General features: G+C 41.1%; 1 protein-coding gene across 8 annotated transcripts in view; it reads right to left on the bottom strand.

Moving 5' to 3' along the window:
* Positions 1-24,064, bottom strand: part of NDST2 (N-deacetylase and N-sulfotransferase 2) — a 128,247-nt gene that overhangs the window by 70,521 nt on the left and 33,662 nt on the right. For 4 of the 8 annotated variants that reach the window (XM_421613.7, XM_046943012.1, XM_046943011.1 and 1 more), the window contains exon 3: positions 9,743-9,815. The gene's annotated coding sequence lies outside the window, so the exon portion shown is untranslated. Of the gene's footprint in view, positions 1-9,742; positions 9,816-14,003; positions 14,099-18,132; positions 18,407-24,064 lie in introns of those variants that run through there. The other 4 variants (XM_015288327.4, XM_040702710.2, XM_040702708.2 and 1 more) reach the window with 2 other exon arrangements.

Raw genomic sequence — 24,064 nt, 5'->3', positions numbered from 1 at the left:
AATACAGAAAAAAATCTTTAGATTTGCATATGCACAATATGAGTGGGATTAGCTTTTTCTACATATGTAAAATATATAAAAGCAAATGGTGAGGACGTAAGGAGGAATGTTTTTATTCCTCGTTGCGATCCTAACTCTGCATATGGAAAAAGCTATGTTCTGTACTTGAATCACCAGTTACTTTGGCACAGTCTATATGACAGGAGTTTTAAGTGACGTTGCAAGTAGGCACAAAAGAGTAATTTAAGGGAGAGATGGGAAATCACAACTATTTCCTATGTTGATAAAACAATTTTAACAGAAAATGAAAGATGAAAGGCATGAAGAGCCCTGAAGAGTGTAGGACTGGCTGGAAAAGATTACTTAAAAATAGTTCAAAGCTGAGGTTTGAAATATTTTGCATCTCCAGAGGCACCTGTTCCAACCCTTCGAGGGTTAACTCAGACCTTCTGCAAGCTACATTAACAGAGTTCCATGGAAGGAAGTACATAACTATACTGTATCAAGCATTAAAAACTGTATTGCAAGACAACTGTTGAAGTTACAAAATGTCCTGTAGCTCTTTAAACCTATACATTTGCTTTGGTCATAATATTAACCTAATCTGTTTTCCCAATATCAATCATGGTTGTGTGAAGTGCTCTGAAATGAAAGATGCTATATAAGTGAAAAACATTAATGCAACACATTCAACTTAATTTGGACATGCTATAGTAGGATGGCTCCTTTATTGAGACATCTGTTAGGAAACTGATTCGGCCATATCTCAGTGAGTGATAATGAGTGCCGTTTAATCAAGACACTATTAACATAAATTTTAACTTGTGTCAAGCAGCTTAATGGTAAATTACTGAATGTTAAACAGTTGTGGAACTTTATACCCTGGTCTTTTAATAAACAAGTTCTCAAGTAAAGTAAAATGTGCGGTTTCTTCAGTGTGCTGTCAGAAAGAGCCATATATAACCAGAAACAGGTCTAAAATCAAGTGATGCAAGACTTGTCATCATTTTTAAAAGGTTCAGTACTGAAATGGTCTTCATTTTCAAACTATGAGATCTTTAACAAGAAACGTGTACCTAGATGTGTTTATAACTAGAAATTAATACATGATAGTTTAATTTCTGTCTTTGTAAATACGTGACATTTGTGACATGCGTGTTCAACACTGAACAGTTTTTTACATTTTAAATGGATAAGATTTGGTAAATTTCTGGCCTTATCACCGTGAAAATGGCTATAAACATTGTGCCTTTCCATGATAACCCCAGATCATGTGGCCTCAACCACTAGAAATGGATTTTGGTCATCAACACTTCAACCTACAATTCTTTCTGAGGGAAACAAAACTGGCATCCTAACTACTAGGAACCAAAACACTAATGGTAGACAGCCACCACACTGTATATCAAACAGAAGCCTTTCCTGTAAAAGCCTAAGAATGACAAGATACTGCTTTAGTTATTCACTTCTAAAGGAAGGGAAATTCCAGAATCCAATATTAATTATATACTCAACTTGTATGGTATGCAGTCATATAATGTTTCTGTTCTCACTCCTTTTAAACAATAACAAAAAAGGGCAAATAACTGACCTATGGAAATACTTTATAAATTGAAACCTTGTTAGTCTTCCACGCAGCAGAAAATGTTCAGACTAGCATGTATACTTGAGTCTGAAAGAGTCTTGCTACCACAGGAGGTGTCATGCTTTATTAACATAAGAAAAGAGGTAGCATAATGTTTATTTCCTATTTCAGTGGAGCAATTAAACACAGCAATTCCCTTCCCTACAATACTACAATGAACACTTTGACAGAAGACTAGGCTTCTTAATGTAACATGCACACAAGAAGTGCCTATGAGCAGCTACACAGAAGAATGTACATCTGGTTTTGTACTGTGCATGAGCACATGCATGAAGAGGACATGGGTCCTGCATGATTACAAGAGTATGTGCAAAGAGCTAAAATGATCACTGCTAATGTCACAATTCCAAGACTTTCATTCACGGAGCTCAGAATGAGCCAACATTTTCAACACAATTATTTTAGTAACACTGAACCCACAATTAAGTAGGACTCATTTGTTCCCCTGTCACTCCATAACCACAGCAGCTTCAGTGATGGTCACATTCTCCCCACCCCTCTCATGACCTATGCCAGCACAGTAACAGGAAGGCCAAGCTTTTCCACAGGTCTAATTCTCAAAGCAACAGCCACCTTTGGGGGGGAGGGGAAAGTGTGCGGTTGCTGTGGAAACAGAGCACAAAAATACTACTAATAGATCATGCAGCTCTGGGAGGATCAAGCATACTGGCAAACAGATATTGGAACTTCCTCTAACATGCAGGAAGGGTTAGGACAGGGAACAGACTCAGCCTAGATGCCTCCATTATCTTCCAGAATTTAGGGGATCTGTGCCAGCTTTTCAAAAGTAAGTCCCTCACTACATTTGGAGAGGAAGGGTACCTTGTTTTTGAAAACATTTACTCAAGTTTGGAACTGGGAAGAGGATAAATTGCAGTTTGCTTAAATCTTTGATAGGCATATTAATACAGAATCCAGAACATGGTGTTTGACAGAGGACTACTGAAACGCATGGACCTGCCCCAAGAGTTCACAGGCTGAATTCAGAAGTGATGCTGGTGAATGGTAAAAGAGAAAACTAACCTACATCCTGGCAGAGTTCTTCTGTTCCTTATTCTCTAGAAGATGAAAGGGAATAAATAGAATGCAATCATATAATTAATCACATAATTAAAGACTGCATGATAATTAACATATAAAAATGTCTGAAGTAAGGCCACATACACAACATCAATATGAAACATCTCTTAACTTTTGAATCACTAGACTTTAAAGCTACTCTTGTACATAAATGTAGTTCTGTTTCTCTTCCCATTCCCTTTGAGATCCCTAAACTGCATAACCTGTTCATACCCAGAACTACACACTCTCACAGTCCGTGGTTTAGTCAGACAGAACTGTAGTTAAACATAGCATTAATGAGAACACCACATACACAAAAGCCAGCTCCAGGTTTTCAAGATGAAAGGAACTGCCAAGTGCAAACACTGTAACTACTCATACTATCAAAGATCAGGCTAAACCAGTAACCAGTAGCTATTTGACACTCCAAAATACTGGGATGTTTTAAACCTCAGGCAGAGCTATCAGAGGATTCCGAGAGGTTAGAAATGTGTTTAGCTTATCGATGCTACAATGCTACCAGGCATTAATTCCCTCAACCGTGAATCTTCCTGCCTTCCTTCTTATCCCCATAAAACATCTCATATTAAAAGAAACTAGACACTGGCAAGCTAGAAGAACGATTTATTTTACAAGGGTGTTGTGAAGCTTAATTCATGTTTGTAAAGCCCTTTGTATTGTGCCTTTCATCTACTGTGGGAACCTCACAGTATTATCAATAAGGTCTTTTCTACAGTAGAAAGGCTTTGCTAAAATAGCTATACTAACAAATCTGCCTAGTCGAGATGTGGTTTACACAGGCAAAACGGTTTTTTTGCCAGAACAGCTAATACCAGTTCCCTGAAAAAAAATATGTTTTACTGGCTGCAGTGCGTTTTCAGTTGTATCAAACTGGGTAGGATACAGTATGTCAACCAAGGTAATTTCTGCAGAATCTAAACAAATCTCGGTTATGCTGGCAAAGCCCTGAACAGCAACTCTGGTCAGCGCATTTTGGAGACTGCAGATAAAGGATGTGCATTTATCACTTCCACAATACAAATTCTCTGCATTCATTTATTCACGTTAATTAGCTAGAAGAAACAGGGCCCTGCGTGAAGAGACCCCTTTAGCAGCAATGCACTTGACTTATGTCAAGTAAAACTTTTTGGTTTTTTCTTATAAAAAATAATCTGGAGGTTATTGTTTTTCCTCTTAGTAGCAAGAAGCTGAAGAAATAAAAAGCATTAAGATAAAGCCATGGTCAGTTATATTCTGCCAAATGGAAAAGAACAGAGTACTAACAGCCAGAATGAAGGCCTAGAAATGATTTTTATGACTGTAAGGAACAGACTGCAGTACAAGAAACTAGTTTATGTCAGAGTCATTTTCTAAGCATGCCATCATTACCATCTTCTCTCCAAAACCCCAACTTTCTCATGCAAGTTTAGAGCAACATGAAGTACTCAGTTATTTGTACCCTAATAAAGGTAGAGAGGTGCTGTCACATCAAGTTCCCAAGTGACCAGTAGCCATTTTCTTTCTAGTCATGTTTAGTCTCATCCTGAGTCTGCAGTAGCAGCAGAGTGTTGACACTTTGCCTTTTAGTATTCACACATCTTGCTGAAAGTGCAGAAATTCTTATCACCTAAGGGTTTGCTTACAGAAGGAAAGGAAGCTCTCTTACATCTCTGGAAGGCTTCATCCCTACAGATCACTATATTTTTTCCTCAATGGATGTGCCCATATCCATCTGCAGTAGCAGTCTTCCAGCATTCACATGCACAATGGTGTAACACAATATGGCAGAACCATATTCCATATTTCAGGTCAGGAACTAGCTAAATGTTTTCCCAAAAACTGATTCAGTTCAGACATGCCTGAACCTGGAACAGAGCTCAAAATCCAAAGATAGAAATTGCCATAGTTAAGTTACTTAACAATAAGTTACTTAAAATGTAAGTTACTTAACAATATGGAAAATGTTTTCCATATGAAAGATGGATTTCACTAACAAGATCTGTGCAGTATTCAATTACTTTCCATTGAAAGGTAAAGTGAAATCTACTTTAAAGCAAAACACGAAACTCTATCTTCTCTGCTATTAAGACAAATTAGCTACAATAAATTAGTCAGTAATGTATTATTTACCACATTAGAAGTATAGAATCCACAGCCCACAGAACTACTCAGTGCACTGTTTTACCTAGAAATTATTTATGTGACATCTCTCAAACAAAAAGCATAAAAAGTAGTGGTAATTTCTAATTGTTACATGTTCTCCACAACTTTTACTCAGTCACTGAAGTATGCAGAATAGCACTGACCAAAAAACCAGACTTGTTCTTTTTGAGCCAAGGTTCAAATGAGAGCCAAATGACAAGAAAGCTGTGCAGTTAACTAAGCTGTACACCAAAGCTGTAGTACTAAAATGCTGGGCTTCCTTGCTTTCAGTTAAGCAGCACTTTCTTGTCATGAGAGCATAAAATAAAAACTGGATCGTGTTTTCTTTTCCCACTAGCATACATTTTGCTTGTAAGCAGCTGTTCCTAATCAATTGCGAGTTAGATATTAACACTTTACATGACATGAAAACTTATGTCACGGCCCACTTTCCAAAACTATAAAGACATTCTCCCCACTAGCTCCGTGCCATAGGTCAGAGCATACTCCATTTGCTCTATCTACAGCATGGCAGCTGTGTTATCCCTCCATCCTCCACAGCATCCTCCTCTGATACTACCAAGAGGTTTACATGAAGACCAAGTACAGAAGAAAGCATTACACAGTAACTACACTTCCAGCTGAAGAAGTTCATTCTTGTCTTTAGAATACTCAGCAGAAAAATTTAAGGTTATCCACGTTTACAAGCAAGACTGTCCTGCCCCACTGTTTCTTCCGGTTCCACTTAATTCTCTGTTTCAGCTCCTTCCCTTTCTTCCTGCCCTCTGCCCCGGCTTTGGCCTCTGATCACACCGACCAATTCCTTGGTTTCTTCCCAGGAACAGAGCTGACAGAATTTGCAGAGTTGAACGTGTAATGTTTCTGTATGAACCAGGCCTTGACTATGCAAAACTGCTTCCTTGCTGAGCGTGTCATGGAACTGTAGCTAAAACACTGGACAAAAAGACTAACAGCAAATATGTGAAGGCTGAGGCCAGGTTTCCCAGTGGGAGGTCACCTACTCAGAAATGTCCCACCACCACTGACAGATATCTCACATTTATCATTCTCAAGTTCAAATACACTTCAAGGCCAACTTTGTTTCTTCCACTTTTGCATGCTAGAAAGGGAATATGCTTACATGTTAAGGGCTCTTTTTGCTCTTACTTTTCTTAAGTTTTACAACTACTCCAAAGTTTCTGCAGGGGTAGAATTGAAATTTCCAGAATAGAAATGACAGTTACTTGATATTATCAGCAGTACTGTTCTATACTGAAGTATGAAGCTGCAATCACAAAAGAAATGCAGAGTTACACGAGGAGCCCAGCTTACTATAGATGAAGTACAGACCTAGAGCTATCTGCAAGCAGGATTTTATGGTAAATAAACAACACAATTTGGAAAAAAAAAAAATACACAACTGAAGATGTATTCATTTTGCACAAAGGGCTGCAGTACAACCCAAAATCAAGAATTTCTTGCATATTAAGCAGTGTTTTAAAAGTCAACCATAAATACACTTTTTTTCTTTATGAAGTAAAACACAAACTGAATGGGGGATTGATCAGCACGTCTAGATATTCATCTGCATGCACTATTGCTTTGATTGTAAAACAGGGGATTCAAATGCAGCTGCATTTATTTTGCAGTTCATTTCTTCCGCTATCTTTGAAGGGAAGGCAGCAGATCAGTCTCCAATTACATATAAAGTATCTAAGAGAAATCAGCAGTCCTAACTGAGGAAAATGTATATTTGGAAACAACTTGCCCTTTGGCCTCTAAAAACAGCACTGAAATTCCATTTGCCCATATCTGTTAAACACCAGCATACTTATATGCTGGTTTATAACTTCTTTTGCAAAGGAAGAGAATGCTTACTTTGTAGCTGAAAGTTGATCAGAAAAATGTTATCTTCAGATGAAATATGCAGAACATTTTAAATGCAAGTGCCACCTTTAGCAAAATATCAGCACTTCTAACATTTCATTTCCACACACATTTTATTTAAAAACAATTATTCAATAAGATCTTTTTCTTGAAAAAGCTGTAAAACAAGTAGTTAAAGACCAAAATGGTATGAACGTGTCACATTTCTCCTGTCTTCCTGGGATATATGTCAGAGCCAGTATCTCACACAAGACTACCAAAACGTACCTGCAAACTAGTAAACAAACCCACTGTATGGAAATCTGCAATGTGACGTTAGAATAGCTGATCCTGAATTAATTTTAGAGTCATAAGATGCAAAGAGGTGAAGAAAAAAATCAGTCTCATATAGTCATCTGAATGCCTCTATTGTCTCTTTCGTCACGCTGAAGTTCGCTTTGTTGTTGTTTTCATCTTTCCTTTCAAAACAGCCTCCTGCAGTTCTAAGCTAAAGATCTTCCTGGAGCTTCTATGCGACAGCTGTAGTATCTTAGCCATCTGTTTAATTTATATTTGCTAATGCAGCTCCTGCTGTTTTCAACTGACAGCTTTTTTCTCTCTTATTACCCCCACACGGGAATCATTGAACTTGCCAAAGTTTTCCTGTAGTCTCAAATGTCAAATCAAGTCCAGTGACAAAAGGTGATGAATGAGGCTCCTATGCACCTCCCTTTCATTTTATTAAAAATATGAAAATTTCAAAGGAGGTTTTATGTTACTTCTTTACAGAAAAATTATAAAGAAAGGAATGGGTACAGAAACAAAGAGGGAGATAGTAACGAGAAATCATACCCCTTCCTGTCAATATGGTAATTCTATGGGAAGGTTGAGGCCAGAGGATCTCCAAGATACCGTCAGAAGCAGAATATCTATTCCTTACCCACTCACTAAAGCCACAATTCAACCTCTTCAGTCATCTATGCCTACCTATCAAGCTAATGGCATGGCTGACCACCAATTTCCCCTCAGTTGCAACCAACAAAGAATCATAGAACATCCTGAGATGAAAAGGACCCACAAGGATCACCAAGGCCTGGCTTTAGCACTCTGCACGTCAGAAGAATTCACAAGTTAAGGGGAAGGGATGGAGAACCAAAGCCCACATGCAATGCCAGTAGTTACTGTCATCCTATAAAACCTTCTGCAGAAAACTGTGGGGGCTGCACCCTGTTCTACCAAGAGACACTGGATAAAGGCACAAATCACCTCCTGAAACAGTAGCCAGCCTTATACAGTAAGCACAGATGTCACCGTCCCGGCAACTCCTCTAAAGCATGTAACAGGAAGATTTAAGGAGCCTATCCCTGCTGAAAAGTGACATCGGGTTTAACATAAAACTTCAAAATTTAACGTAGATTATCCTGTTCTGCTAAAAATCACATTAGATGAATCATGGTGAACTCTGCAATGCCTGTCCCAAATGATGGAACACCACACTTAGTGATGACTAACTCCAATCCAAAAACAGCAAGATGCATCGAACACAAAGAGCTGTACAAAAAGCCAACCCAAGTGTTACTGCTCATTACTAATTTTCCCCTTTTGAAGCAAACTGATTAACTGGAGAGGTACACAGAAACATGAAATGGGCGCATCCCAAAGGCCTGGAAGATGTATGCTTTCTGGTACCAGACAAGGTCCACCACAGCAGCTGATAAGCTAGCAGGGATGTATTTCTGAGGGAATGCTTGGAAGATAACAAGTCATGATCTCTTATTACCACCACTGTTCCCAGAAGATGATGAGAAATTAAATAGATTGTTCTGACATTACACTCCAGGAGCTGACTCCAGCAACCACAAAGAATGCTTTAACTCTTACACTGTGCTAAGACTTTTTGTTTTAGTTGTCGTCATCTCCTCTAAGCTATCTAGATTACAGAGGGGAAACAGAGGAACAGGGAAGTCAGATTAAGAAGGAAAGAATTCAGACATCTGGAGAATGAAGACACAAACGTGCAAGAAGCTTTTCTATTCTGGCAGAATGTTGCAAATCTTCATTCCAAAATTCGATCTTTCAATGATGTGCATGACTTAGTGTTTTGTTTCACAACAGCCTCAGAATCATTCCCACGTGCCCTGAACAGAGCAGGACTTTATCCAGCATTACAGATCTATTACTCTGTAATTTAAGAAAGGCCTGGGTAAGTACATGATACACTCATGCTTGGGAAGAATACAAATATCAATGCAACAAACGAGAAGGAACTTGTGGCAGTTCCCTATCTTGTGCACAGTCAACCCACAAAAGTTTGGAGGATAAAGTCACTTAAAACATAATAAACACTTCTTCTTTTGAAAGTACAGGAAGCTACTGCCAAAAATAACTACTGATGCACTCTGGAGAAGCTTACTGCTTCATTTTTGTATCCTTACTTCTTGAAAAACTGTGTACAAAAGAAAAGCATATTGTACCAAACAGAAAGGCTAAAAAGGCTAAAATCTAAAACAACCTTAGGCCTAATATACTAACAGCTATACCACACGTGAAGTTGTTACAGCCATTCCTACCCAGGAAACCATGCCCAAAAGCTAGACGAGTCGACTTTTATTTTCTCTCTGTATCGCAGTCTTGCTATCTGTACATGGAAGTAAATGCTGATGCACTTCAGTACTATCATACAGCACTACAGACACACAGCACAGACTCTAAGATGTATGATACAGTGACAATACCAAGAAAAAAAAGTCACCTCACAGATAACACAGGCCTGAAAACATGAAGAGTCACTACTCAGCTTCTATTGATTACTTGTACTTTATAGCATTCCATAAACAGCAATCAAGAAAGCATAAGGCATTAAACTATAATAATGTAGAAAAAAAATTAATGTCCTAAGTCACAGAAAAGTATTCTTATGACTTTTATAAACACTCTGAACAAATGACTCACAACATTGGAATTCTGTCCCCATTATCTACCATGCTACTCAGCCCAAAATTATCTTTGATATCAATTCTTCCTTACCTCAACAAGCGTATGCACAGTCTAAGAAGAGCTGTGTTATATCAGATGCAGACTGAGTGAAAACAGCACCAACCTGGGGAGAGAGAAGAAACATCATGTAAACATGTGTGCCTGACAGCGTATGGCAGCAACATCTTCTGAACGTTCTCTGGCCAGGGTGTCTGATCCGCTTCAACATCTGCATTACTGCAGTTTCCAGTTCAGGAAATTACAGTGAAGCAGATCTGACTCTGGTGCTTTGACTTTAATTCACTTTTGCATGCTTGCTAGAACCCTGGAGGATGCAAAAAAGCATTTGTGACTCTTCAGGCCAAAGGAATAACTTAATCGACCAAAAATTAACCAAAACTGCAGACATAAAGATTGAAGAACCGTTAGTTAGGAAAAATATCCTATTTATTTTTCAGCCAGATTTTCCCATTTTTCTTCTTCTTTCTGTGTTGACCACTACTTCAACTAGCCTCTGGCCACAAGCTCCAGAAGGAAAAAGAACCTCTGTCATGTGTCGCTGCTCAGCCTGGTGCACCACACTGTCCTGTTAAAGAGAGGCTGAGCTGAGGACTGAGAAGACCATGCCCTTCCAAATGAAAGCAACAGCAGTGAGCAGCAAGGTGCTCTCCAAGGTGAATTGAAGATGCCTTGCCCAGTGTGGCACTTTTAAAAACCTGGTGTAACCAATTTTTCAAAACCAGATGCAGGAAACGAAAACTTCAGTGTAAGAAGGCACCAGATTTCACAACCATCAAAGAGAGTTAATTTCCTCTCTGTCAGCTATTACTGCCCAAGGATAGAATGATATTTTTCTACCCGTTAGCAGCAAACACAAGAAAATATCTGCACTGCCTCCTGCAGCTTCAGAGGGCTGGAGCACCTCCCCTGTGAAGACAGGCTGAGGGAGCTGGGCTTGTTCAGCCTGGAGAAAAGAAGGCTGCAGGGTGACCTCACTGCAGCCTTTCAATATCTAAAAGGAGCCTACAAACAGGAGGGGAGTCAACTCTTTGAAAGTGAAGATAACAGCAGGACAAGGGGAAATGATTTTAAGTTGAAGGAGGGAAGAATTAGGTTGGATGTCTGGGAGAAGTTCTTTACTATGACAGTGGTGAGATGCTGGAACGGGCTGCCCAGAGAGGCTGTGGATGCCCCGTCCCTGCAGGTGTTCAAGGCCAGGTTGGATGGGGCCCTGGGCACCCTGGTCTAGCATTAAATGTGGAGGTTGGTGGCCCTGCCTGTGGCGGGGTTGGAGCCTTGTGATCCTTAAGGTCCCTTCCAACCCAGGCCATTCTGTGATTCTGTGGAGGTTATGTTATGATAAGTACTGTCTTCATACAGATCTCCCTTTGGACATCTTTCCACAGTTTGACAACAAAAGCTTATCATCATCTGTGTGGTGGGAAAACCTGACATTGCTTTATTTCTCACGAAATACATCTGTTATCCAACTTCTTTGCACATGCAAACTATGTAGGCCTGTAGATGATCCTGGAAACAAAATAAAAAAGCACCTCTCTTCACACTATAAAGGTAGATTTTACAAAGAAAAAGTATTTTATTTTATTTTATTTTGTATTATTCAAGAGTAGAAGATTTCTGCAGCAGAGCCAGATCCAGGATGACCTGTCCTCTCAATCTTTGCAAAAATATTCTGAGCACTGAAACCATGAGAAAACATCTGAACTACACACTTTATTCTTAGTTTGGTCGAACACCACTTGATACATCCTTCAACTAAGCATAAACAAACAAAGTCAGCTCTCCACTACTCATTGGCAGATGTGAGTATCAGGAAATGAAAAAACCCTGACCTCAAAATGCCTGTTATGCATGGCCTACAGCCTGTTATCTGTGCGCTTTGCAGTGCTCAGGGTCTGGGAGGTCAATCACCTGGGGTACAGAGCCCCATTTGAAAACCCAGCTAACAAACCTCTCAAAGAAGAAAGGGTCACAGACATGTAATATGTTACTCTTTCACCCCTTTTCCCTCCTGGAACTGCTGTAACCACCAGCTCTGCTGCTCAGTCTTGCAGAGCCAGAGCTGCAGCCCAGCCCTGCAAGTTGTGGACTCCAGCTGGCTCCTGTCTATCTAGCTCCTCCAAAGCTGCTTCGCCACAGCCCATACGCTGCACAATGCAGAGACGTCAGCCATAGCTGTGAATAAAGCTGGCAGTTTCAGCAGGTCCGTTTATGGCCTGGGGTCTGAGCCATGCATGAACAGATGCACTGCTTCCAGGTCTGAGCCTGGGATTTCTGTATGTGTAGCTCTCAACCTGAATTGTCTACCCAGGGAAAATAAAGCCTTAGCTGTAAAAGTTAAATGGGAGAAAGGACAATTTTAGTGCCCACAGTTATTCATAGATCAAAAATTCATTTATCATGCTTACGAATCCAATACATAATGTTCCTCATACACTGCTTGAAATCCTTTTCTCTCAAGTTCTGCCTGTGTGCATTCCTCTTCATGTCCTGGTAACCTAAGGGATTCCCCAAGTGCCACTTCAGTTAAGAGCACACAGATGATAGTCTCCAGGAAATCAGACCTGATTCTCCAGGCTCTCCAACATAGGCAAGCAATATATACTTAGTTAAGCACAACTGCCCATATATAGACAGCATTTCAAAACCAGAGCATTAGAGACCTTAATACCACCCTGAACTCAGAACTCCAATACTTAGGTCATAGTCCTCCCTCAAAAGGCAATGCTAGTTCACTTTTAGCACAGAGGCAACAGTTTCCAACAAATTCCAAAGAATTAAAAGTTTTACCTGTCAGAAAACCAAGTTTTGTTGCTCATCTGCACTTTTGGTGCCTAGATTAAAAATAAAAAGGCAAGTACAGCTGCTCACAGCTGATAAGGCCTCCTGCTACTGGCATTTATTTATATCCATGATCCAGAGTAACAAACTAATGTACTCTAAAAACCTGAAATAACTGTTAGATAAAATATGGAAATGGGAAGATGGGACTAGAAGCCACCTGCTTTACTGGATAAATCTCTTCCCCGTAAGCCAGAAAGAGCAAGTTTGGTGAAGCTCATAGAAGAACCATCCCCTTCCTGAAGACAACCGCCTAAGCAGAGACTCTCAAAATCAATTTCCAAGTTAGTGCACCAAGTCAGTACACTCCTGATGGCATCCTGTTGGTTCTCATCCGAGAGCGGGGCGAGCACCTCTGCCAAACCAACTAATGCCTTTTGCCTGAGGTCACTGATGTGCCGCTCTGTGCACGGACTCCTTCTGCTGCGCAGGAGTGGAGGCACGGCAGGATGATGTATATGACAGAATGACATAGAGGAATATAGTGTTAGCATTTGGGATTAACCTGATCTGTGGGGTTGTAAAGCACAGATGGAAACACAAGCTTAAGGTTCCAGGAAGGAGCAATAATAACAAATAGGTTCTGTGGTGTTAGGGTTAAGGGAGAGCACATAAAAGAGAAGGAAACAGAGAGGGTGGAAAAAGCCCATGTTAGCTTGGCCCAGTGTTGATAATATTCCTGAAAATGAAACCCAACCCAACTGAGTCTGAAAACCCCAGTGTAGGGGTTCCCAGAAGGAAATAACCCTTTCAGTTATCCCTCCCCCTTCTTTTATCCTTTTGCTCTCCTGACATATCCAGTCACAGCAAAAAATGCAGCACCCCAGCTAGGGAAAAAGCAATATACCACCAACAAACAATAATCAGGCTGAGCAGACCACTGTTCTGGATCAAGACTAAAAGAGAGGATTTCATGGTGACAAATCTGAAACAGCCAGCAGCTGGTTTAGAGGCACACACAACACAACCCCATCTGACGACAAGGGGCCTCCCCTCATGCTCTACCCTAATTTGTCTCCACCCCTCACTACCCTGCTGTTCCATGTCTTCATGGCAAACTGACATCAAACATCTACTCAAAAATCCAGGGTTAGAGGGAACAGCATATACATAAAAGAGATTAATTTAATTCTTGTCAAGCTTCCTGTGTTATATTGTTTCAGTTTCTCATTTTGATTTTGTGATCCAAATTTGGGTTACGACAAGACGACAACAACTTCAGTTGTTATGTATGTATAATGCAAAAATAAAATAAAATAAAATTTCTCATCTCTAAGAATCTAATGCTTTACATCTACAGAAAATGCAAATACCAATATTATATACATAATGCTTAGCCACTAAAAATCAGGCAGAAAATAGATCCCCAACATCGACCAAAGTCATTCTAAGCATAAGTATGAAACAGAGTGACTGAGACAAGGATTACACACAAAAGCAAACGGAGTACCTGAAACTGCCATATTTTTCCAGTCAAACCCTCGCAAGTGTTGACCAATTATTCCAATTCTCCCATCTCAGAGGAGCAGTGCTACTGCAAACCTCAGCCTTGAACTAGCAGCCACACGGTTTAAAGAGCAGCATCTCTGCCAGGTGAGGGGAAATGATCTCTTGCTGTGCTGACCTAGCACAGAAACACGTTTCATCTCAGCTGGAAATTGTTATTACACAACCAGTGCTCTCAATACACTAGAAAAATAGCTTAGATACCTGGCATCATAGATCTTAATATTCCCACTATGGATAGGGCCATCGAAATTCCCACTGCCTCTCATTCCTCACGCACTTAATATGTTGATTTAATTAAACGCCTGTAATTCAGTTTACATTTTACAGGAGGCAAAAGGTAGAGAGATTCTAGTAAATGACACTTGAGATAAGAGAGCGAGCGAGTGGAGAGCTCATTCTTTGCATACAGACCAGCCTGTAATACAAGGCTTAAGAATCCACTTGACCAGAGCAGGTAGGAAGCTAGAAAGTCATTTGACAGTGTTTAAGTCTATAAACGAGTGAAGAGTTGTCTTCCCAACAATGTGGGCAGACACCCCTGCTCCGCTCAGGGTTTTTTCCCAGCTGCAGTGAACAAAGCCGTGTCCTTTCTTGCTGGCTCGGCACTGAGCAGCAGCGGACAGGAGTGAAACTGAAGCAAATGAGGTCAGCCCTACGTTGCGCTGGCTGGGAAAGCCTGAAGCAGAAAGCCGGGCACTGATACACCAAGGATGAGGGGAAGTAGAACATGCAGCAAACAGGAGGAGGTCTGGAGCTGGACCTCCCTCCAGCTGCCTGCACATAAAGAGCAGCCAAAGGTTTCAGGGTGAGATAAGAGGGCGAGCTCTGGCTACTGTCTAGATGGGAGAGGAGGAGGGAAAGCTGATGGCAGTGGAAGCACGGCTGGGAACGACTGCAGGGAAAACCAGCATATTTAGCACAGAGGTAAGCAGTAGAAGGAAAGGAGAGACAGCCCAAAGTCCCAGATAATGCTGGCAAAATTCAGAAAAAAAATATTTCATATGCTCATTTCCACTAAGGGACAACTAGAGTGAAACAGGAATATAATATGAAAACAGGGATTACAAATAATAAACAACTGAAGAACAGTCAAATCATCCAGCAAATTTCCCTAGGCTTAGTGCAACAATTCCTTTGTTCAGTATTTTCCTGCAGAATTACTGAGCCCTCTGTACGCTCAGGCAGTCATCATCACAGACATTATACTGGCAGATAATAAGGAAGCTAGAATAATACATTTGACAAATTTACTTTATTTCTGTTCAAACTAGCTGTAGCATTAATTGAGACGTTATTTAAACACATTAAACAAAAAGTTAGCTAGCAATCTGTTAGATGAGCTTAATTAGAAATACGGAATGATTCCGTTCCTGTGAGGCAGAGCAGGCACGTCAGTAAGATGCTCCTCAGCCTCCCTGCTGATGGATGCAGCATCACGATCTGCCGCTGTTCCTCATACTGCCATTTCTGTTTGTCCAAAAATATCATTTATGTGCAACAGTAATTCCTAGAGTCAAAGATCCCAGGCATGTGGACACAAAGGGCTGCCTATATCCCTCACTGTGACACACTCCTCAGGATCTGTGACACTGTTGTAGAGAGACTGTGGAAGCCCCAACAAATTCAGCGACGGGAACTTAGCTGAGTCCCATGAAAGGGAACAACGCTGTCATTCTGGAATCCATTTGTTTTGCTGCATTTTCAAATCCAACTTATTTCTGGGGCTTAAGGAGGACAGTTCAGAAAGACCACAGATTTGGAAAGCTGGGTTTCGAATAAGTAGCTGAAGTCTCCTTTGGTGGTTAATAGTAACCACAGTATATTCTTGACAGTCCTGGAACCCGTAACGCATTTGACTGACATTTACAGAGGAAGAGTTACAAAACTGCTATTTTGCAACTCTGAATCTAAAATGAGTGGGACAAACGATTTTTTTTCCAAGAATAATTTAACCAAAGGCCAGATGGAATGAAGTGGGGAAGCTACCAGAAGCATCCTAATAATAAAATTTCCTGTTATTTTTGTTGCTGTTAAGTCAAGCCAGTTCTCACTGGGGAAAAGAAAATAAACAAAAGAAAAAAGAAAAGGTCAATCTTGGAAGGGGAGAACGAAGAGGCATTTCAGAGGGCAAACAATCTCATCTCACCACACCCCGGCTGAAAAATGGAAGATTTTTTTCAAAAGCTGAAATCTGTCAGAAATATCTGGAAATTTTTTTTGCCAATCTCTACAGTTATTAACGTAACAATCTTCAAAAACAGAATGAAAGAGAAAGGTTGGGGATTTCACCTCCCACAAACTCGTACACAGGCAGGTGTATCTTTTTCATATAGAGAAGGCAGAATCTAAATGTTAAAAACCCCACAAGTTAGCAGAATAAGACGCCATGCACACCCCAGCCTTGATGCTGATGCCACCTCAGCTCCCTCAAAAATCACCACAGTAAAACAGCTGCTCGCCCTTTCCCCCACCCCTTATGAATGGCAATATGAAGCTGAGTGCCTATTAGGAAGCTAATCCCAAACCACAGTATCATTCTGTGTCCCAAAGGACTACCCCCTTTTCTTCCCTGTATCGCTCTCTCTCAATTCCATCTGACACGGGTGACATATTTGATGGTGAAAAGAAGCTGCTTAACAGTATATTTTTGAAAATCTACTTTTTCTTCTTCTTTCAGTAGCACAGCCAGAAACCAAAAGTCCTGTGTGTGCTCACATAGGACTACAAACCACAGTTGATCCAGGGTCCACTATGCACTCATCTAGCTCAAGAATCCTTAACGAGCTTTGTGACAAAAATCATATTACGATTGTTACAATAAATTAACTGAAGAATAGCACAGCATATTCATATCCATTTCATTTACATTATGGTTATTTGTATTTTATGTGTATTCACATACACACGTGCCTCTCTGATACAGCACTGACAGTTCCCTTTTAACACACCAGTGGCCGAGCTGCTAACCTATGAGCGCTTTGGAAGTGGCTCACACAACAGGCAAAACAACCTCGCTGCAGGAGAGCTCCAGCAGAGAGACAACAATCCAACAACAAATAGGACATAAAGCATCAAACGGAAAGAGAACTCTCGCAAAGCTCAGACAGATGCAAAAGCTGCCGGTGGTACCATGGGAAGATGTATTTGTTTAGCAAGTTCAGGAACATACAGACACTATTCACACTGTGGTACGGAAATATTTATCACTGCGATACTTGGAAGAGATGCACTGGGAGTTCAAATGATCTATCAGGCGCAGCACAGCTTTTCAAAAGCACCCAGAGCAATTCTCTGTGTGTGACCCTACGTTGGAAGCCCATCGCTGATCACCAGCAGGGATTCCTGCCCTGGTTTGCTCCTGACAGAGCAGCTTTTTGTCGAAAGGTCACAAAAATATTTTCCCTCTCCCAACCGGTGCGTTCTCACGGAGTGCTTACAGTTGGAAAAACATTTGAATTTGATTCTAGCCACCATTTCCAGAAGTGATATCCATGCACAAACCAAACAACAGCAGGCAGACACTTCCCCCAAACTCTGTTAGGTGTCATCAGGCAAAACAACTCCTCCTGTACACAGGACGAGCTGCAGCCTTTCACCAGAAGCTGGAATTCTCCCGATCCCTCGCTAAGCCATCGTCATCTTGCAATAAAAGTAATACAGCACAACAGAAGAAGTATTTCTGGTGCAATTTTACTGCGCTATCGTTTTGATTTTTCTGCTTTACAGCTCCATTTCTTGCACTTCAGCAGTAACCTCAACATCACATTCCAACCCTGGGCCCGTTAAATCCACAACTCCATGTATTTATTATTAAAAGCACCCTACTTGGAATGCTATTCTGATCCTCTGGTAATAATGCCATGAGTGGGCATCCAGTGCAGGCGGGGACTGCCGGACCACACTAAGCACAGACCCCCACTAACCGCAGCATCACAGGCAGGACATGAGACAGACGGCAGCCACAATACTCCACTTCTCATGGGATGCAGTACTAAAATGAAGTCTAAAAGATGTACATATGAGAGAAATAGGTTTTGCTAGAGCATGGATTGTATCTATTCCTTCCTTACCTTTCCCTTTAAGTTGCAGAGGTCACATCACCCCTCAAAAATCAGAGCCACAAGCAGCAGCAAGAGTCGCGTTTGAATTTACTTTCCCTGGGAGCTCTGGGGAAGCAGGAGCACGCACTCAAGTGAGCATTCATGCCTCAGCCAGCTTGAGGACAAGGCTCTGCACCGAAGTCCTTAAGACCTTCTCACAGCTGCTGATTTCATCCAAGGAGCTGAAAGAGCATCGCAGCAGGACACTGCCAGCCTCCTTTTCAGTCCTCTCTCCCGGACTGCCAGTCTCTGGCAAGTGAAATGTCAAGAACCAGGCAGGGGCGGTGTTTGGAGAAGGAGGGATAAGAGATTCTCACCATCCATCAACCTCAAAACCTATTCAGCCGACAACTTGAATGGGACTGGCATTTCATTCTCCATGGTAACACGGGATGGAAGGAGCTTGGAAAGGGAGAGTGAGAGGACAGACACGGGGAAAAAACGATGCAGAAGAAGTAGGGAAAGCTGTAAACTTTGCAACCTCTCTTTGCTGTGCAAGTTGCACGTAGGAGGAGGAAAAGTCCTTTCCTTGCTGCACACCCCCAGACAAGCTGTCCTGCAGTCAGAGCGAGGAGTCCCTTCTGGGAGCAGTGCGATGATGGGGAGGAGGAAATCCCTTCTTCTACACAAAGACAAACGCATCTTGAATGCTGGAAATTAGGGAAAGTGGCAGATTTGGGGTGAGTGCCCCACAGTGAAGAGAACTGTCTGAATGGGAAGAGATGCTGCCACTCCCTGGGCAGTGCTTTAATTCTACAGATGGGAGCACCAGCACTGGCTCATTCTGTGCCAGCATTGACCACCGTCTGCAGCGGAGAATTAATGTCACCCCTTTGCCTGCTTCGCATCTCGTCTGGAAGCAAATGCTTGACTGTTGCTTCTGCTGCGCTCAATCACCCAGGGGCACAGACTCACAGGCTATTTCTTCCTTTCCAAAGCACACCAAAATGAAATGTAGAAGCAGTTAGACTTAAAATCCAGGCAGAACCTTTACCGAGCTTACAGGAGCTCCGAGTAATTCAGTTCTTATTAATGTTGCAGGCCCAGCCACCTTCTGAACTTTTTTTCTGCTATTTTACATTCATAACTTGAGCTGTCACAGCCAGAATGTGCACAACAGGGAAATTACATTTGGATTCATGCACGTTTGTGTTCCAAGCCGGCCCCATGCAGCTACTGAAAGAGTCTCTGGCTAAAGCACTTATGCAAGATAACCAAACAAAGGGCTGAAAAGCTCTGCAAATCCTGGCTGCTGCTGCTGCCATCTTATTTCTTTCTCAATTCTTTACACAGATTCTTTCCCAAAGGACACATTTAAACCTCCCTCCCCCACCCCGACCCACCGCCTCTCAATCCCATGTTTGTTCTCCCTTTGGTAGCGTATATGGGACAGACTGTTGTGCGGCACATAAGGTAATAGCCTTATCTATATGGTCGGCTATGCGTTAAAGGTGATCTGCAGAGTTGTTCTGAATTCTCCCAGTAGTTATCTACTGTTAGCAAATATGTCAAAAATCACTTTTTTTTTTTTCAACTACCATTTTTGCTTCCATTGTTCCTATCTCAATTTCGGAGATGTAGCTTTCCAGTTCTTATAGAAGTCTTTATTTACCACTCATGACATTGCTGCTCCCCATATGGCGTGTTAATACACAGCTCCAGTCACTGAACTTCAGCCTTTATCTATGAGCCATTTCAAAGCTGAGTGAATACATTCTAATACTCAGAATCTTGTTAAAAACAAGCCTTAACCTCTGAGGGAATGATCCTAGCCACTTCCGCAGCCACTTTCTATTGCTCTCCAACACATCTTGCCAAGAGCTCCTTCACCTTAGGTAGAGGAGGGCACATCTACCTTCTGAAATGCACGCGAGGTGCACGGTCTAGAAGCAGTTTCCTTCTTTCCTTTAACAAGAAAAAGAGAAATGAGCCTGTTCCATTCTCTCTATCCCAGCCAAAGCCACCTAAACTGGGAGTGACACACAGCAGTTGGAAGTTGTCAGACTCCTCCAAGTCTAAATAGGCAAGAAAAAAAATACAGCAAAATGCATCCACATAGATGAATTCAGCTCTTCTCACTTGCTTCTGAAGATATTTCAGAATCCCAACAAGGCATTTCCACCCTTGTTTTAAAATACATTCACACACATCAGTTAAGATGAGGATATTTTAAACAAAAACTATTTTCATTTCATAGAGCAATCTCCAAATACTTTGTTATTTTGCTTTGTTTAGGGGAGCACAAAAGGGAAAAACAGTATTTTTGCCACTTGTCACAAAGCAGGATCATCTCCTCAGCACTCACTCAGCTTCACCTTGATCCTCTTCAAGGTTTGAAAGCATTATTGTTTATCTGCAGCTCAGGTAAGGGATTTTCTTTCTCTCTGAAGTTGACTCCAACATACTTCAAAGACTTGCCGTCTACTAATATCACTCACTTGTCCTGCTGTGATTCAAACACCACACCAATGGAAGAGGAGTGCTTTCCCAGATCCATTCCAGCACTGTAGTTTAGGCAAGGGGAAAGATGCTAACCACAGTGTTATCAAGATTGAGAAATGTCCCAAAAAGCATTCCAAGAGCAGAGTCAAATCAACCATGCTGTCTCACTGTGTAGTTTCCTACAGCCACCAGAAAGGGAATGTAGACGTGTCTCACCAACAAGATCTACAGTTTGGAAATGAATCTGCAATGAATAGGCTAAAGCTAGCACCACAAGGCACCCTGCAGATAGGCACCAAAGTGTGGAAGGAGGCATGCCCACACAGAAGCAGGGTCTCACCCAGCTTCCCAAGCAATTGAATAAACAATACAGGGCAGCCAACATTCAAAGCACTGCCCACCATGTGTGTCTGCCACACAAGAATAGAAGCTGGAATCCAGCAAAAGCTTCAGGCTGGCTGAGAATGAAGCTGACTTTGGTTCTGATCGAGTTTGGTGGTCTGCACACAGCCGTCACGTTACAAAAGCCACCATGTTGACTGGCTGCAGCATTAGAGGGCAGAGAACCAGCAGAGAGCTGCTGGTGGGACTGACATGGCAGCCCAGTGCACCTGCTCTGGGAACAAACAGAACTTCAAATGCAACAACTGTGAACCCAGAACTAACCTCACTTTTTTTCCAAGCAGACGTCTGCTCTGAAAAACATCTTCTTGCTTACCAAGAAAATTAATGACTGAAGTTACTACACCATAGCAGCGCTGTGATTTAGCAACAGAATGTTTTACTGTGGCTATTCACTAAAGTAGCATATTAAAAGGACAAGGTGAACAGTTCTGTTACACATTAAGAAAAGGAAGAATTAACACTTAGCAAATATGATAGATTTTGAGTTACACTATCAGCAGAGCAGACAGAGCCAGAGTTTAGTGTCCGTGTGAAGATTTCTGGAAAGATATTTTAATACAATGGAGAGATATCCCAGCCCCAGACTGACTCATGGGGCACGTGAAAACAGTGGGAATCGAATACTCCCCTGCTCCTGTTCATGACCTTAAGGGAAAGCTCATTCAGCCAGATATTTCATACCCACAAATACCCATAGAAAGTAGTACTACACAATAAACTAACACACTAGCAAAAAGCCAGAAGAGCAGAGCGACTGGCAAGGCAGCCATGCCTGACACCCACAAGTCAATGGTGACTGTTAAGCTGTTGTGGTCCTCGATGCCCTCATTTCATATAAACCAGAACCCTTCAGCCCCAGAATAATGACACATTTATCAAAGTGACAGGGCAAAAGGCTCAAGTTCAGAAATCTCCACCCAGGTCTAACAGCTATCCCACTGAATACCATGTGCAAAAAAAGGCAATGCCTCTGGCTTATACACCTCTAAAGACAATTTCTAACCCATGTGAAAAAATATATATACACTAATCTATGCTTATGAGCGCCATGAAATAAGACTCAGATTTTACCTGGATGAAAATGCAGTTGTGAGAAAGAACAAGTAGAAAAGTCAGATATCCAATTATAATGAGGCAGAGGACAAAATAATAGAAACAACTGGACATGAATCTTTCAAAGCATACGTTAGAAGAGCTTTTCAGAATAAATAAAAAGATGATTAAAAAACCATGGTGAGAAAGCATACGAAAATCTTCCAAGAAATCCAGAGCTCAAAAATTCCACGGACAGCATTCTGGAAATCCAACAAACCTCTATTTAAATTGACAACCATAGCTCAAATATCTCTGAGCTATTCTCAATAAAATTCATTTCAAGGTAGGAATGAATACATCCAGAGAGTACACAAACTGAGTTGAGCCAATTACACAACACATCATCAACAAAAGACCACATCGTACCACTGAATTTCCCATCTCCCACTCATGTTCCACTTCAGACACACAGCCCAAAAGGAAAGGAATGGACTTCATGCATGCAATTTTATCAGAATCTATTTCTGTATTAGATCATAGAATGGTTTGGGTTGGAAAGGATGTTTAAGATCATCTATCTCCAACCTCCCTGCTATAGACAGGGACACCTCCCTCTAAACCAGGTGTCTCAAAGCCCCATCCAGCCTGGCCTTGAACGCCTCCATGGTGAGGGCATCCACAACCTTGCCCGGCAACCTGTTCCAGTGTCTCACCAACCACAAGTGTGCCACAAAATGAACCTAAGACAATGGTTTATTAAAAATGTCTTCAAAAGAATCAGCATTAGTTTATTGGGCTTCCGTAAGGGTAAAGATCTTCTGAAAACAATGCGACTGAAATTTAAGAAACATCTGAAGCTAAATCTTTTTCTCCTTCTTGAGTGTTTTAAAAATTTTTTCATAAAACATCAGCTTGTATTCAATATCATCCATTAAACATTCTTTCCCTTACCTTAGGAAAAAAAAAGAACACAATCATACTAAATATTCTACAAGAGAAATACAGAAAGTCACTACCAGCGTCCTAACAATTTCTTTGACTGATGCTACCTAAACCAACTGACACAGAGTCACCCGGATCTGTTATCCAATAACATGCAACAGCACTGAACACAAATGACCCATGGGGAAGCAAAGGGACTTCTGTGAAGGAAGAGCTTTCAGAAGAGCATTAGCGGCCCTTATGTTTTGATCTCTGAAATCTTGTATCTTCAGTAAAGGCTTTCAGTATTACACATCCAAATGTTTCCAAGCAAGTAAATATTCACTCCCTTAAACTGAAAATGGTGTATTTACAAGGGCACAATTAGTTGTTTGCATTGAGTATAAATTGGACACCTGCCTGCAATTGGAAATGGGAGCAGAAGATGTGTAAGAAATGTTTTTTTTTTCCTTGCAGAAGTTTTTCCCTGACATAAGGGAAGGTTTTACTTCAAGAAATGAATATAACATTATCCAAACCTACAGGACCTCCTTAATGGGTAAATTCACAAGGGAGCAGCTGATGTCTTTATTTTGATATTTTTTTTTTTCCAAAATTTCCTGTTGGATATTACGCATTCTGTCTAAGATTAAAACAGCTACAAAGGTTCTGCAAACCAAATTAAGCACTCCATGATATATCTGCAAATAAAGCTGCCTTGCTACAAGTAGCAGAGGCATCAATGCAAACGAATCAGCGCTAACTGCTATTACCAACAGAGCAAAAAAAGAAAAATGCCACTCCTTGATTTTGAGGTGAGAAAAAACTGAAAATTGCATGAAGTGAATCTTACAGACAGAGAAATGAGATAAAAGTTACACAGAAATGTGTCTCAATGTCAGTTTCTGTCTAAATTTCATAATGATACTTAAACACAAGCGATATACAATACATGCTTGGGACACAATACACGACTTATAGCACAGCACTAAGCTGCGCCTTAAGGATCGATACCAGTGTAACCAGTGCAAAAAATAATTGGTTTTTTTTTTGTGGGGGTGCAGGCAGATGAATGGAGAGAAGACATCCTAACCAATCT

This window comes from Gallus gallus, chromosome 6 (assembly GCF_016699485.2).
Source record: "Gallus gallus isolate bGalGal1 chromosome 6, bGalGal1.mat.broiler.GRCg7b, whole genome shotgun sequence".
NCBI lineage: Eukaryota > Metazoa > Chordata > Aves > Galliformes > Phasianidae > Gallus > Gallus gallus.
The sequence above is the reverse complement of the archived record's forward strand: the minus strand, read 5'-3'. Positions and strand labels throughout refer to the sequence as shown.